General features: G+C 39.5%; 1 protein-coding gene across 13 annotated transcripts in view; it reads left to right on the forward strand.

Moving 5' to 3' along the window:
• EPB41L3 (erythrocyte membrane protein band 4.1 like 3) overlaps nt 1-12920 on the forward strand; it is a 154811-nt gene that overhangs the window by 59921 nt on the left and 81970 nt on the right. For 11 of the 13 annotated variants that reach the window (XM_081950957.1, XM_081950964.1, XM_081950966.1 and 8 more), the window contains exon 1: nt 1567-1661. The exons of the other annotated variants lie outside the window; for them this stretch is intronic. The gene's annotated coding sequence lies outside the window, so the exon portion shown is untranslated. Of the gene's footprint in view, nt 1-1566; nt 1662-12920 lie in introns of those variants that run through there. 13 annotated transcript variants of the gene reach the window in all.

Genomic DNA, 12920 nt, shown 5'->3' on the forward strand with positions numbered 1-12920 from the left:
CCTTATACAACAGAACACCTACCCCCCCCTCTCTCTCTCTCACACACCCATCCACTCACACATATCATTGAATATTCATTGAAATCAGCAGTCCTTTGGATACAAAAAATAAAAAAATGATGGGATGGAAATTTCAGTCCTTATAAAATTCCAAGCTGGTAGAACTAAAACATTGGATCAACTCTATGAATTAATATTGGGGAATGATATGAGAAGCAATTACTATGAAAATGCAAGGTATTTGGTAACTGCTGTACAACTGTTCACATAACCTAAACAAAGCCACGATGATTCTTTTTTGTTTGGCCTAGGGAAAATCATATGAGTCATATGCAATACCCATTTTGTAATTACGTCTAAAATTTTGGCGTTTTAGCTCAGCTCTGGCTTAAGTTCTTGTTCTCTGTCTTTCCCATTTGAGAACAGTAATGTGAAGCTACCTTGGGGAAATCACTATAACCTGCTTTGACAGGAAGAAGCATTGTTGTACTAATGGATTTCTAGCCAACATAAACATCATATTCTTTGTGCTGTGCAGGTTCTCCTTTGCTATCTCTGACAAAAATGCACCTCTTTATCAATTTTGTCATTTTTAGTGTGACAGAAAATGAAAGTTGTCAACTACTTTTGAAGGTTGGACAACTGGTAGTGGTATCTCTGACTCCTCATCAACAATCTGTTTTGCAACTTCCTAGGTGTTTACACATCCCATTTCTTAGCATACGGCAGGAGAGACGCTTTTATTATCCAGGAGAGAGGAACTATACAAAAGAAAGCAATGGACTACTGGACTACACCCTGTGGGAGGTGCACAGATGGAAGAAGGATTTTTGCGTCTCCCTGCGTTCTCTGCCCCTCCTGGTGGGTGATGTTAAGAACTGAAGTGGTTTGCTTTATCCCCCATCTCCCCACACCAGGCTACAGTGGTTGAGAAAATTAGGTAGTTCTTCCTTCATTAATTTTGTGCTGCACTATCCAGAACTGCAGGCAGAAGAGACCGCTTATCCTTTCTTTCTCTAGCCAATAAGATGGTCCAATTCCGTCTTCTTAGGTGGTCAGACCAGGAGGGCAAGAAGGGTGTCAAAAGCTGCCATTGCCTTCTTGTTTCCATATTTATTTGCTGCAGTGGCTAAGCGTAGAATAAAAGAGTAATTGGGAGAGATTAACCTGGGAATCTTCTGGACAGCGCATCTTCCCCCACCCTTCTTTTCCAGTCTCTGATGAAGAGATGACAAATAACTGTTGGTGTTAACACAACCGGTTGCTTTTCCTTCAAAACAAAGTAGAAGCGGCTAACCCCGTGTTGCAAATGCAGACATCATGCCATGTATAATAAGGCCTGGGAGACCGTCTTTGATAATTAAGTGTTCATGGTACAGCATCCGGTTCTAAGTAAAAGAATTGATTTTCTACTTTAAAAAAAACTGGCCGGATGTAGCTCCTACCTCGCTTAGGTCGGTCGGGGGGGGGGGTGTCTTACAAGCGCTTGCACATTTCTGATTTGCTGAAAATTGCGGAGGGCTCGTCCTGGGCAGAGCCCGGCTGTGCTGCTGCTGCTGACGCGTGGTTTTGACTGCTGCAGCTGCTGCACGTCCTTGTGACGCGCTGAAACAGGCTTCGATCCCCGGGTCCCGGTTCTGCGGCTGCGGCTTTTTGATAAGGTACGCAGACCTCCTCTCTCGCCTTTTGCATGGGGTTGTCACGCAGTTTGGAGAAAATCTCTTATGTAAAGTAGATTTGGAGAAATGGGGAAGATCCGAAGCTTCTAAGGCCTTCCTCTGCTGCATTGATTTAAGTCTGTAGTGATGTATATACTAGGAGCCATTTTTAAGTTAACAGTTCGCGGGGAAAGGTTTCGAGCGGGATCGGTCCGCAGAACGCCGGTATTACACGGGATGGGCGGATATGTACGTTTGCGTCCCGTGTCTACGAGCTGGGGTGGGGTGGGAGGCAATACTTTGGGTAGAAGTCGCTCCGTATTCACACAAGCCCGCAAACGAGAGGAATTTATGGCCTGGGTCCAACTGGCCAATTCATTGGATGACTTGGCTAAACTAGGTAGGGCTGACTTGATTTAGATGGCGAAGTACGCTTTATTTGCTAGCCCCGGCCAAGTTCTTTCTGCTGATCTACCTATCGTCTCGGTACGCCCTGAAGATTGGGGCTGAGAAAGAGGGCGCTTGGGGGTGAGGGGAACCGGGGGAGGGGAGCCATAAATGCTGAAGGGCTCGTGGAGGAATGGCAAGGTCTGCATCGGGTCGGCGAGGAAACGCAGACGCCAAGCGCAGCATGAATTGGCTGGAAGTGGCGGTGTGTTTGCCAGAGTGGCCCGACAAATGGTCTTGTTTGTAAGGATCGCACATGCAAGTTGACTCCCCCCTCCCCCTCCCCCTCCCCCTCCCCTGCACTAAGGTTAAGGTCTGCAGCGGCTCCCTTTGGAGACGGTGGAATTCCGAAGGAATAGAGTCGCATCATTAAGGGGAGGGGGAAGGTGGTATGTTGGCGTCGTCATTTCTTTTATAGCGCTCTTCGGCCGAGGGGAAATTGGGAAGAAGTCTGTGTGGAGCCGGAGTTGGGGGCAGGGTTGACTTTTGCTCAGGCGCGCTTCGTGCAACCCGCTTGTCTCTATACATTTGGCGAAAGGCTCACCTAGCCAAAACTGCTAGGCGAACGCGAAGCCGAGTCTGGGTGCATCCAGCCCGTCAGATTTTTTGAAGGGAACTCCCCTGGCAATAGGACATCCGCAGCCTCAACAGTGATTTACTTGATGGTGCGGAGCTAGGCTTGTTCAGGCGGTAGTGAAGACTCCCGGTGGCCTGATTTTCCTCATAGGGAAAGTCTTCGCTTTGCTTGGGTGTCTTGAGTTGAATCTATAGAGTTTTGGATGTAAAATGAGAGAAATGCGCGGATGAGTCTTGGTGCCCCCTTTGGAGTTGTGCGCAGAACCTCGCTTTCCTTTCTGAGCTTTTATTTTATTAATTCTTACAGGAATTTCCTTTCCAAGGGTAGCAATGTCCTATTAATGGTTCTTTGGGGCCGTCTGCGCTCTCATTGTTTTTTGATTTCTGGCGACAGCCATGCGCTTCGCCTTGTGATAACTGCTGTCCGTTAAGCATAGTCCCTGGTTACCTCTATTAATTATTGACGGTGATTAGGGTAGGGTCTATTTTAACGCTAAGAAATGGAAATAAATGGGGTGGGTCGATACTTTTTAAAAGGAGAAGAAATGCTTCCGCTTCTGTGGCGATGCTGCGAAGTAGTTTTGGCGGCAGAAGAAAAAGTAGCTTCATCCCGCCTTCAATGCCATGTGGTTTTTGCTCCGCCGCGCTTGTTTAACTTAGAATTGTTCACGTCCCTGGGTTTCTTTCAACTTGACTGCTCTTTTGCAGGATTCGCTGCACCCGTCTGGCGTGGCTTTTTTGAGGGGAGGGCACACTCGGTTGGTGGCATCGTGTTCTGTCTCTGTCCGTGGGCTCCAGTCTGCCCCCCCACACCCTGTCTCTCCCCCGCTCATGGCTTCTGCAATGCGGTGGGTGTGGTCATATAGTAAATTGTAGATCTGGACCTCTGCAGTGGAAGCGCTATCTCCTCCTTTTTGTATTTCCAATCCCAAGGCCCTTGTGGCTGTTTGGATTTCGGCTGCACAGTGGAGTTTAAAGTTAAAAAAGAAGGCTCCTGCGGGCTCGAATGGAAAGATCGAGGGAAACAGCTGGTATTAATCAGATGTATAGGATGGGGGGAGGAAACTAGAGGGAGGCAAAGAAGCAGGCAAACTTGTAAGCTGAGAATCAACATATGGTGCATTATGTTTAAATCGTGGTGCTGTTTGAAAGTGTTACTTTCCTGGTTTTAGAGTGCAACTTTCTTTAAAAAAAAACTGATGACTGGTTGATGATGACCACTGAGTATTTGATTGCAAAAGTCGCAATGAATTTTATATATTTTGAAAGAAATGCTAAATGGAAAGTAGTGGTCCATTTCATATAAAGTAACGAAGCTAGTATTTTACATTGTTGTATGATCTTTAAAAAAAATTCTGTTAAACGTATTATGATTCTATTTTACATTTCTGAGAAAGTTTGAATTTTAAACTTCTTTATACATAGTGTTCATTCATGCCATTTTGCACCGACATTTCATTGCAAAATACACAGTATCATTTGCAGCTTTTTATTACTTTGTTTTATTTGTCTTTGTTTTATTAACTAGTTTAAGCCAGTTGATAAATGATACAAGTTAAATATGTAGAATAATTGTGCAATACATTAAAATGGTATTTCACCTTTTAATGATTACATTGACATTGTTAATATTGTTCTAAAAGTGAAGAATGGTTACAGGTAAATTAACTTATATAGACTTAAGCTTGTATTTAAATTCTATTTGGACTTAGTGCAATTTTGTAAAGGAGCATTGGAATAGGTACAACATGGGTTTTGCTTTTCATTTCTCATATTTGATTGGTACCTTTATAATATTGAAAAGTGGGATTTTATTCTATGTCATCTTGTATTTGACTTAGTGTAGAAGTTCCTAATATATACTTAACATTTTGCTAACTCTGCTTTCCACATCTTCCATTGAATTCCCCTTAAAAATATTTAGCTCTATCTAATTCAATGCACTTTCTCCTAGATAAATAAGTATAAATAGATTAGTTTTAATTATTTTAAATAAAATTGTTTAATATAATCTAGAGTTGAGTGGAAGTAAAATATCTAATGTGAAATATGATTTCCTTTCCTAACCTGATTAGAGGAATTCAGCCATAATTCCTATTATCTCCTATTAACATGACTATGATGAAGGAGGAGGATGGAAATTGCACTTCAAGAGAACATATTGGTAAAGCACAATGTAAAGGAAAACTATTTTAGTGAAATAAACTTGCAACAGCTGGTTTTTTTAAAAAAATGACTTTCTTTAGATAGCATGATTGTCAGCCTGGTAAAACTAGTCTGATTCTTGTGCTAGTAAAGACAGCAGTATGTGGTTTCAGGGACAACCTAATCTTGTCATAGTTTGTTTTGTTTTTACTGAAACTGCTTTGACTGGATTTGTTTCTGAATTATTGCACCTCATTATGGAAAGTGAAAGTTTATAGAATGTACTCCTTTCATTGTGCCTGCCCTAAGAAAGTTCACTGATGGCCTTCTTATTTTTGTAGAGTCATGCTATGAAGAAAGAGGGTGGAGATTACAGAAAAAAACTGGAATTGTAGCAATGAAGTCTTAATGCTGCTTTGGACATGACATCACTTTGGCTCAAGAAAATTAGGGTGGGGCTGTGAGACTGTCTGGGCTATCATAATAAATCCAATAAATAAGATTACAGTTGTCTTGTCCTTTCATGTCTGCATATGTTTAGAAATAAAATGTCAGGAAATAGATGCTGTGCTATTCCTAATTTATTTTTTCCAATAATTGTCCCCAATAATATTATATAAACGTATTTGACAATATATTTGTGCCAATGTTAGTGCACCTTGTGCGTGCCTACTCAGAAGAATGAACCCACATGCCCAGTTGGGTTTATTCTTAGGTAAATGTTTTTTTCTGTGATAACCTAGAAATGCTTATTTTTAAAATATGTTAATATTTACTAAAATTAATTAAAAACATTATTCCTCAATATATCCTAATTTGAGCATTCTTGTAAAAAAGCAGGAGAAGATAGAATGTGAGATTAATTATTGCTGGGACAAAGTACACAGAACAAGATTATATGATTCATAACTTGGGATCAAATAAGTATATGGCTATTTTATAGCATTAAAAGTATTAAAGTACTATGGAAGTAATTATGAGTTCACTCAACAGAGAATGTCAATCATATTACGGTAGTTACACTGCAGAATTCACTATGCAAGTTTAACAAGTCTAATCCAATAATATTTTATATATGGACTCTGAAGACTGGCTGTCATTTGTCTGTCTATCAGATTTATATCCCCCTACCCCACTTAAAGTTACTCTGGGCAGTACACAACCATCAGATAAAATATCAATTGTAAAAGTTATAACAGTTATAAAGTATAAAAATCCATATCAATAAATATCATAAAACCAAAGATACAATCCTAGATGAAGGGACGATAAGAATGGCATCTCAACAATGGAGCCATCAAGGCAAGTCTTTGGAGTCCCAGGCTGATAATATAACCAGGTCTTGAAGGTCTTTGAATATAGAAATTTATAGAGCTAATCTAATTTTGGGGTGAAGGATGTTCTATATCAGGGGTGTCAAACTCAAGGCACGTGGGCTAGATCCAGCCCATGAAGTACTTAGAACTAACCCGTGGGGCTGCCCTGGAAACACTGAGGGACTGGCCCACAGTGCCTCTGCCAGCGAAAACAGCTTGAAAGGGCCACGCACAGCCCTCCCGCTTTCTCTGGCAGAGGGCAGGACATCGAGCTGGCCATAGCCAACCCAGCCACACCTACTCGGCCCCCTGCGGTCAAACATATCCCTGATGTGCCCTCAGTGAAATTGAGTTTCATACCCCTGTTCTATATGGTGGATTTCCCATCAGAGGAGGCACATGTAGGTCCTAGTTCATGGTACCCATAATATTCCTTCTCTACCAGATCTAATGAGGCAGGCTGAAACAATCCCTCAACCCGGTTCATGGAAACCGAGAGAAAATTTGAAAACTGTTACTTGTGAACTTGTGAAAGTACATCTGTCAGTATTTCAAAATATTTTCCCAAGCCTTTAAACTCTGTTTGACACAAGTTGAAATAAACACTACAAGTACAACTGTGCAAATACTATTTTCCATCTGTGTTAAACATGTCACCCTTAGCCCACTAGATTGTGTTAGTACTGCAGAAATATTGATGATTTGCTTTCACCAAAGGTATGCAAGCTGAGAAAACATCAAGAAACGTATCTGAAAAGGGAAAAAAATGTAGCAGAAATTAAATTTCATAATAGGCGGCTGTCATTTGTTTTTCTTTAAACTTTAAGCTTCCTACTTTAAAACATTCTTGTTATTTTAAGACTTTTTTGTAGCTAAATATTTTTGTTCATGTTTGAAAAAATAACTGACAATACAGTAATTTGCAAAATTGGATGTGCCCTCTTTCTATTTGTCAGGACAACTCAATTATTTTATTTCTTCATCTGAAGTAAAAAGTTTTAATCTTAATGCCACAATTTTATAATTTTAAAAGCACATCTGATTACATAGATTTATTATCAAGTGTTAACTCCTGATAACCTGAAAATGACATCAGCAGACATGTAATGACAAAAATCTTGCTTCCTAGTACTTTTGACATATGGTAGAAGGAGAAAAAGTAGACTGCAAGAAGACATCATATGGTTCACCCATATGTCCCTGGCAAGGGCTGTCCTGCAGGCTTATTGTTCTAAGCCTTGCCATTAGCAGTAGTTGCCATAATGATATTGGAGGAGCAACTTGCCAAGAAGTATAAGGAGCAGCTAAAAATAAATAATTTGAGATACATTTACTATATCTGAATGAATCTTCAGTGTTACTCCATATAAATAGATTTGTTGCTTTATCATTTAAGTGCACAGTGCAACATTGGTCTGTATCAACAAATCAGGTCATTGTGAACGCTAAACTTTTAGATAAATTGAGGCTACTAATCAAAATATAGCATCAAATTTTATCTTCTTCAAAGCATCATTCCAGTTTGTGATGACAACTCAATTAAAGGTATGAAATGCATGTAGAACCTTGCTACTTACATAAATTTGGTCAAATATTTTAACTGCCCACTATAAATTACATGTGAACTATCATAGCCAAAGTATGTTGTCTTCTCTCTAATAATTTTTTCTCAGATGAATGTTCGGAAAATGTAAGAGCTATCCAACGAAAGACGACCTCGCAACATTTTAGTCTTAAAGAGCCTAAGACTATGTTCGGAGGTGAATAAAATGCATTTAGTGCATCCCTCCCCCCCAAATTAAATATTAACCACTTGATTTTTAATGTACCCATTGCAATAATAACAAATCTTGTCAGAACTCGTTGGTTAAGATGTTACTCAGTAAAATAAATCTGAATTCTAAGAGAGAGGGGGTTCAGGGAAGTCTCATGTTTAAATTCTCATCTTTATAATTTCTAAATCACACTTTCCTTTTGGGTTTGTTTGTGTGAGATCACAGCTTAGACTGGCAGTTGGTAACTTGTTCACTGTTGTCATTTTTTAAAATGTTAGTATTCACATCACTGTTTTATCACTTGCATATATCAAAGAACCAGTTTTTTGTAGTAGGCAGCAAGCAGATGGATTAACAGTGATCATTTCTGGCTTTTATAGTTGGTTTGCTTTGAACACTCAGGAGCTGATTTGGGATGGGTCTGGTCAAATCAGATAACTGGTCATTAATGTGGAGAGGCAGCAGGAGTATGAGAATGAAGTAAGATGACGTGGTGAGTAAACTTTGGCTAGTGACTACAGGGAATCTGGGACAAACCAGGTAGTAGATTTTTATAGGCAACCATTTGGGAATCACTGCCTTTGATCATATCTGTTGAGTTAATTTAGATAATTAAACAGTCTTATACATAGTCTTTGATTTATGACTATAATTGGGATTAGAAATCTGGTCATAAGTTGAGATACCCACATGATCAGAAACACTTCTCTGCCTTTTTCGCTGAGATCCTTAAACAAACACTGCGGTCATTAAGTGAATCGTCATGTGCTGCAGAGTGCTGCAATGAGTCATAAAGCTGATCTGTTCAGGATATGGTCAGGTGATCCTGGGAGCACTGTACCACCACTTACCATGGTCAGGAATGCTTCATGGGCCACAAAACATTCATTCCATGGCTGCCATAACATGAAATAATTGTAAAATGACTGTTTTGTAAGTCAATAACTACCTGTACACTGTTTCCTTCCAAGATGTTTTATGTCTCGATTGTAAGAGCTTTTATAATTTGGATTGGTGGTGGTGGTGGTGACGATGATGAATTTCTCTTCTGCCTTGCATCTGTCTTTTTATTCCTACTAGAGAAAACAACCAAAGGGTAGTAATTTGCCTAAATGCATCCATGTAACTCTGTAATTGAGGGCAGATTTGAACCAATTTCGTCCCTTAATCACTATTTTACAGTTCCACAAGCTGATTTGTTCCTACACCGAGGATTAAAGTAACTGGAAAGGCTTCCGCTAACATAAGATATTAAGTCACTTGATCCTCAATTATCCTTCCCCTTGACCAGCGCCTGTAGCCCCTTTCTTCTGTATTCTGAACTCTAAAAAAAGCAAAACCCAACTCTAAGGCTCAACTTTGCTGAGGTCATGAGTAGGAGTGTAATAAGGAGGCTGCATCACTTGTCAGTTCTTGGACAAATGGGAATACTTTGTCCTGGTTTTGAGCCAATGTCACGGGTACTTTTGTCCTGTTCTTGAGCCATTGTCACATGTACTACTTAGCCTGTCTTGAGCCGCTGTCAAATAGAGGCTTTTGGTCTGCTTTGGGTTGTCACTTCTGTTGCTTATTTGCTGGCCCACTTTGAGTAAACAGTTAATGATGGGAAAAAACTAATGTCCAATAACTAACCAACACTTTACTTGCTGTTCTTGCTGATGGCTCATGGACAGGTAGAGGGGATTAAGGCAAAGGGAAATGGCAGCAGCAACTATGGGTAGGAAGAGATGGATTATTGTGGAGAAGGCATGGGAAGACACAGAAACACACCTGAAAATTCTGCACATATACAGTATGTTTATTTCTTTGGCAATGTTAAATGTGTATTTGAGTTTCTTGCTTCAGCCAATCACAATTAAAAATGAAACAAGGATTATACTTCTCCTGGGTATAGGAACTCTTATTCTAGAGTATACTTTGAGGTTCATTTTCAATTTAATCTGCTTAGGGCCACATTGTACAATAAATTGCTATATATTGTTGTGGCCTGGCAGCAGAGTCAGACAGTGAGGAAGTTGGGAAGGAGCATGGGCCAGTCCTGGAGCCTGGGGAAGTCTCGGATGGGGACTCTGCGTCAGAGGCCGAGATGGCAGAGGCCATCTGGCATTGATCAGGTGCCTCTGGAGCAAGACAGCAGTGAAGCAGGGGAACAGCTGGAGCCTGTTCCCAATATGTGCATGAGGAGAGCTGCCAGAAGAAAAGAATAATTCAGAAATCAGGGTAGACTTGGGAGTAAAGTCACACGTGGAAGGTCATTGGCCCTTCCACAGGAAATAAAAGAGCAAAAGGGGAGTGGGCTTTTGCAGGAAATAATTTGTTCAGTCGTTAGATTCATTTCAGGAGTGTAAAGATCTGTCCGTGAACCTCAGAGATTCTGTGCCCAGTCTTTCCTTGCATAGCACCTCATTTGAAAACTATTTCCAATATAGATAAGGTCTGTAGTCATAAATATTCCTTTGAAAGACTGCTCGCCAGTCTTGCTGAATGTGAATGAGGGGAGTTAACATTTGTTTAATAAAAGGGGTTTTGTTGTGACCAGGATTCTGCCTGGTGTTTTTTGGGGAAGCCTAGGTCAGAACATATATCTACTTCACGTAAAGCTTAAGCAATTATTGTAAAAGAACTTAATACCTGTGTAAAGTTTAAGTTTTTTTTCCTAAGCTGGAGAAAAAAAGCAAGAGTTATCGGATAATGATCCCTAAGTGACTGTGTGATTTATATCAAGCAATTGGTATGACAGTTGGAGGAATATGATTTATATCTAACAATCGGTTAAACTCCTTGCAAACTGCTGCCAATTTGGTTACTTTGGAACACACTGTATAAAAGATTCTCACTGATAGATGAAAGGAAATATGTTTGTAGTTGAGATTGGAAGTGGTGGTGGGGGGAAGATGCATGGAAAATATAGCATCCTTTAGTTCTGTTGTAGTGGTTTTCCTGTTGTAGACTTTTCAGACAAGTTATTTATTTTTCACAGATGAATAGTGGTTGTTTTTGTTTTCTTCCTGATGTCTTCCTCTGTGCTCCTAAGCCAAAGGCTTTATTTGAATGCAGCAGCATATTGAGACAAAAGTACCAAAATATTGCTTAAAAATTAAATCAAGTTGATTTCCAGTTAACCTTTCCAAACACTGATTAGAACATATACAATTGATGAGTAAATAGTCAGAACGAGGACTTAAATAAAATATTGGATAAGAGAGGCTGCTGTTTATTCATCTGTTTAAATTTTGTTTTGCTTGAATTGTAAAAAATTAGAAATCCTAGAACACCTAACTAAAATTTAAACTCTGTTGTCCAAAATTACAATACATTGTAAATGCTCTGCATGTTCTGTAATAGAAGTATGGCTCAGTCTCAGCTTTGCATTAAAATTTAAAAATGGAATATTTGTTCTATTTCACAATTATAGGTAATCCTCAACTTACAATGATTTTTTTTAACAACCAATGGAACTTAAAATGGCACTGAAAAACTGACTTACGACCATTCTCACACTTTGTTTTCTTTGAGTGACACAGATTTGAGATAAGAGGGCAAGTTATTTCTGCACAGAAAGTTGGCTTGGTTTCATCTGTCATTGCATCTTTTGAATTTGACCTAATAATAACAAATGGTAATAAAAATAAAAAGCTTCAAGTTGTCACTTCAAAGAGTTAGGGCCACAACATACAAACAATACTGCTACAACAGATAACTGTATCTTTCTTGCTCTACAAATAATGCTGGAGTTATGCTCTTTTACTGGACAAGTATTTCTCAACACCAGCAGCTTTAATCCGTTTAGACTTCATCTGCCAGATTCACCAGTAAGCATGCTGGCTACGCGAAGTGAAGTCTTCACATCTTAAAGTTGCTGAGGTTGAGAAACATTGGACTATGCCATTGCTTTTCATTAACTTCTTTCCACATGAAGCCCTTTATATGTGTTGCACTTCAACTCCAGGAAGTGACACGGTAAACTTTAGCAATTCCGGCAAGGACAATTTGTTTCGTTTTGCTTTGGGTCTCTTTATTTTGCTTTGCTTCATTTTTCTCTATATGCGTATCCTGATACTGAGTTAAATAGAGATGCCCCAGAAAGCGATGTATTGACTAGCTGGCCATCATTTTCCTGGGCAGTAATGATTAAATTGATAAATCTCTAAAGGTGAAGAAAGCCTTCAGTAGTGATTTTGTTCTACACAAATGAACATGGGAGTGAGGGCTTCTATTAGCAACTCTATTCACTATCGTTAACTGACTGTGACATAACTCAGATGACTTGAGGGGGATTGCTATAGTAGACCCAATATACAGAAAAAAATAACAGATCTTGCTAATTATTGATCTCATAGCTTTTTGTGGGTAGTAACCAAATTGTATGCTAAGCATGAGACCCAAGAGCTCCAAGATGGAATGGAACTAAATGACACAATTGGAGCGAACAAGTGGATTTAATGGAGGAATTCAACTACAGATCACGTTCTTGTAGTTAATTGTTCAATGTAGAAATATATTAATAAATTGAATAATTTATTCAATTAATAAATGGAAACCAGCCTTATATGTCGGTTTCTTAGTTCAAGTTTTCTGACTGTATTCAGAAATAACGGAACGGGGGGGAAACACCTCAAAATATGTCATTCTATTGAGATTTTCTTTCCCTGATGCACGACTGATTCCTATTTAAGAACTTTTCCACACTGCAGTGTTCAACTGCTTGTCTCTGTGTATAAATCAGCTATGAATGAAAATAGGTTAATCATTCCTTTTTAAAACAATTTCAGTCCTTTCCTTTTTTTTGACCGCAGTATTGCTCTGGAGTTCTGGACAGAAAATTTCTAATTAGTGGATTTCCCTGTTTTACTTCCCTCCTCTCCTTTTCCTCTATGACAGTTGACTTTCCATTCTGTGAGCCTATCTTTTGAGAGATAGTTGGAGGAAGGGAGGGTGAAGTAACTCTTCCAGTACTGAATTGCGAGAGGAAAAGGGTACAGATTTTCATTGCAGGCAGCTCA

The sequence above is a fragment of the Natrix helvetica genome (assembly GCF_964273705.1).
Source record: "Natrix helvetica genome assembly, chromosome: 4".
Lineage (NCBI taxonomy): Eukaryota > Metazoa > Chordata > Lepidosauria > Squamata > Natricidae > Natrix > Natrix helvetica.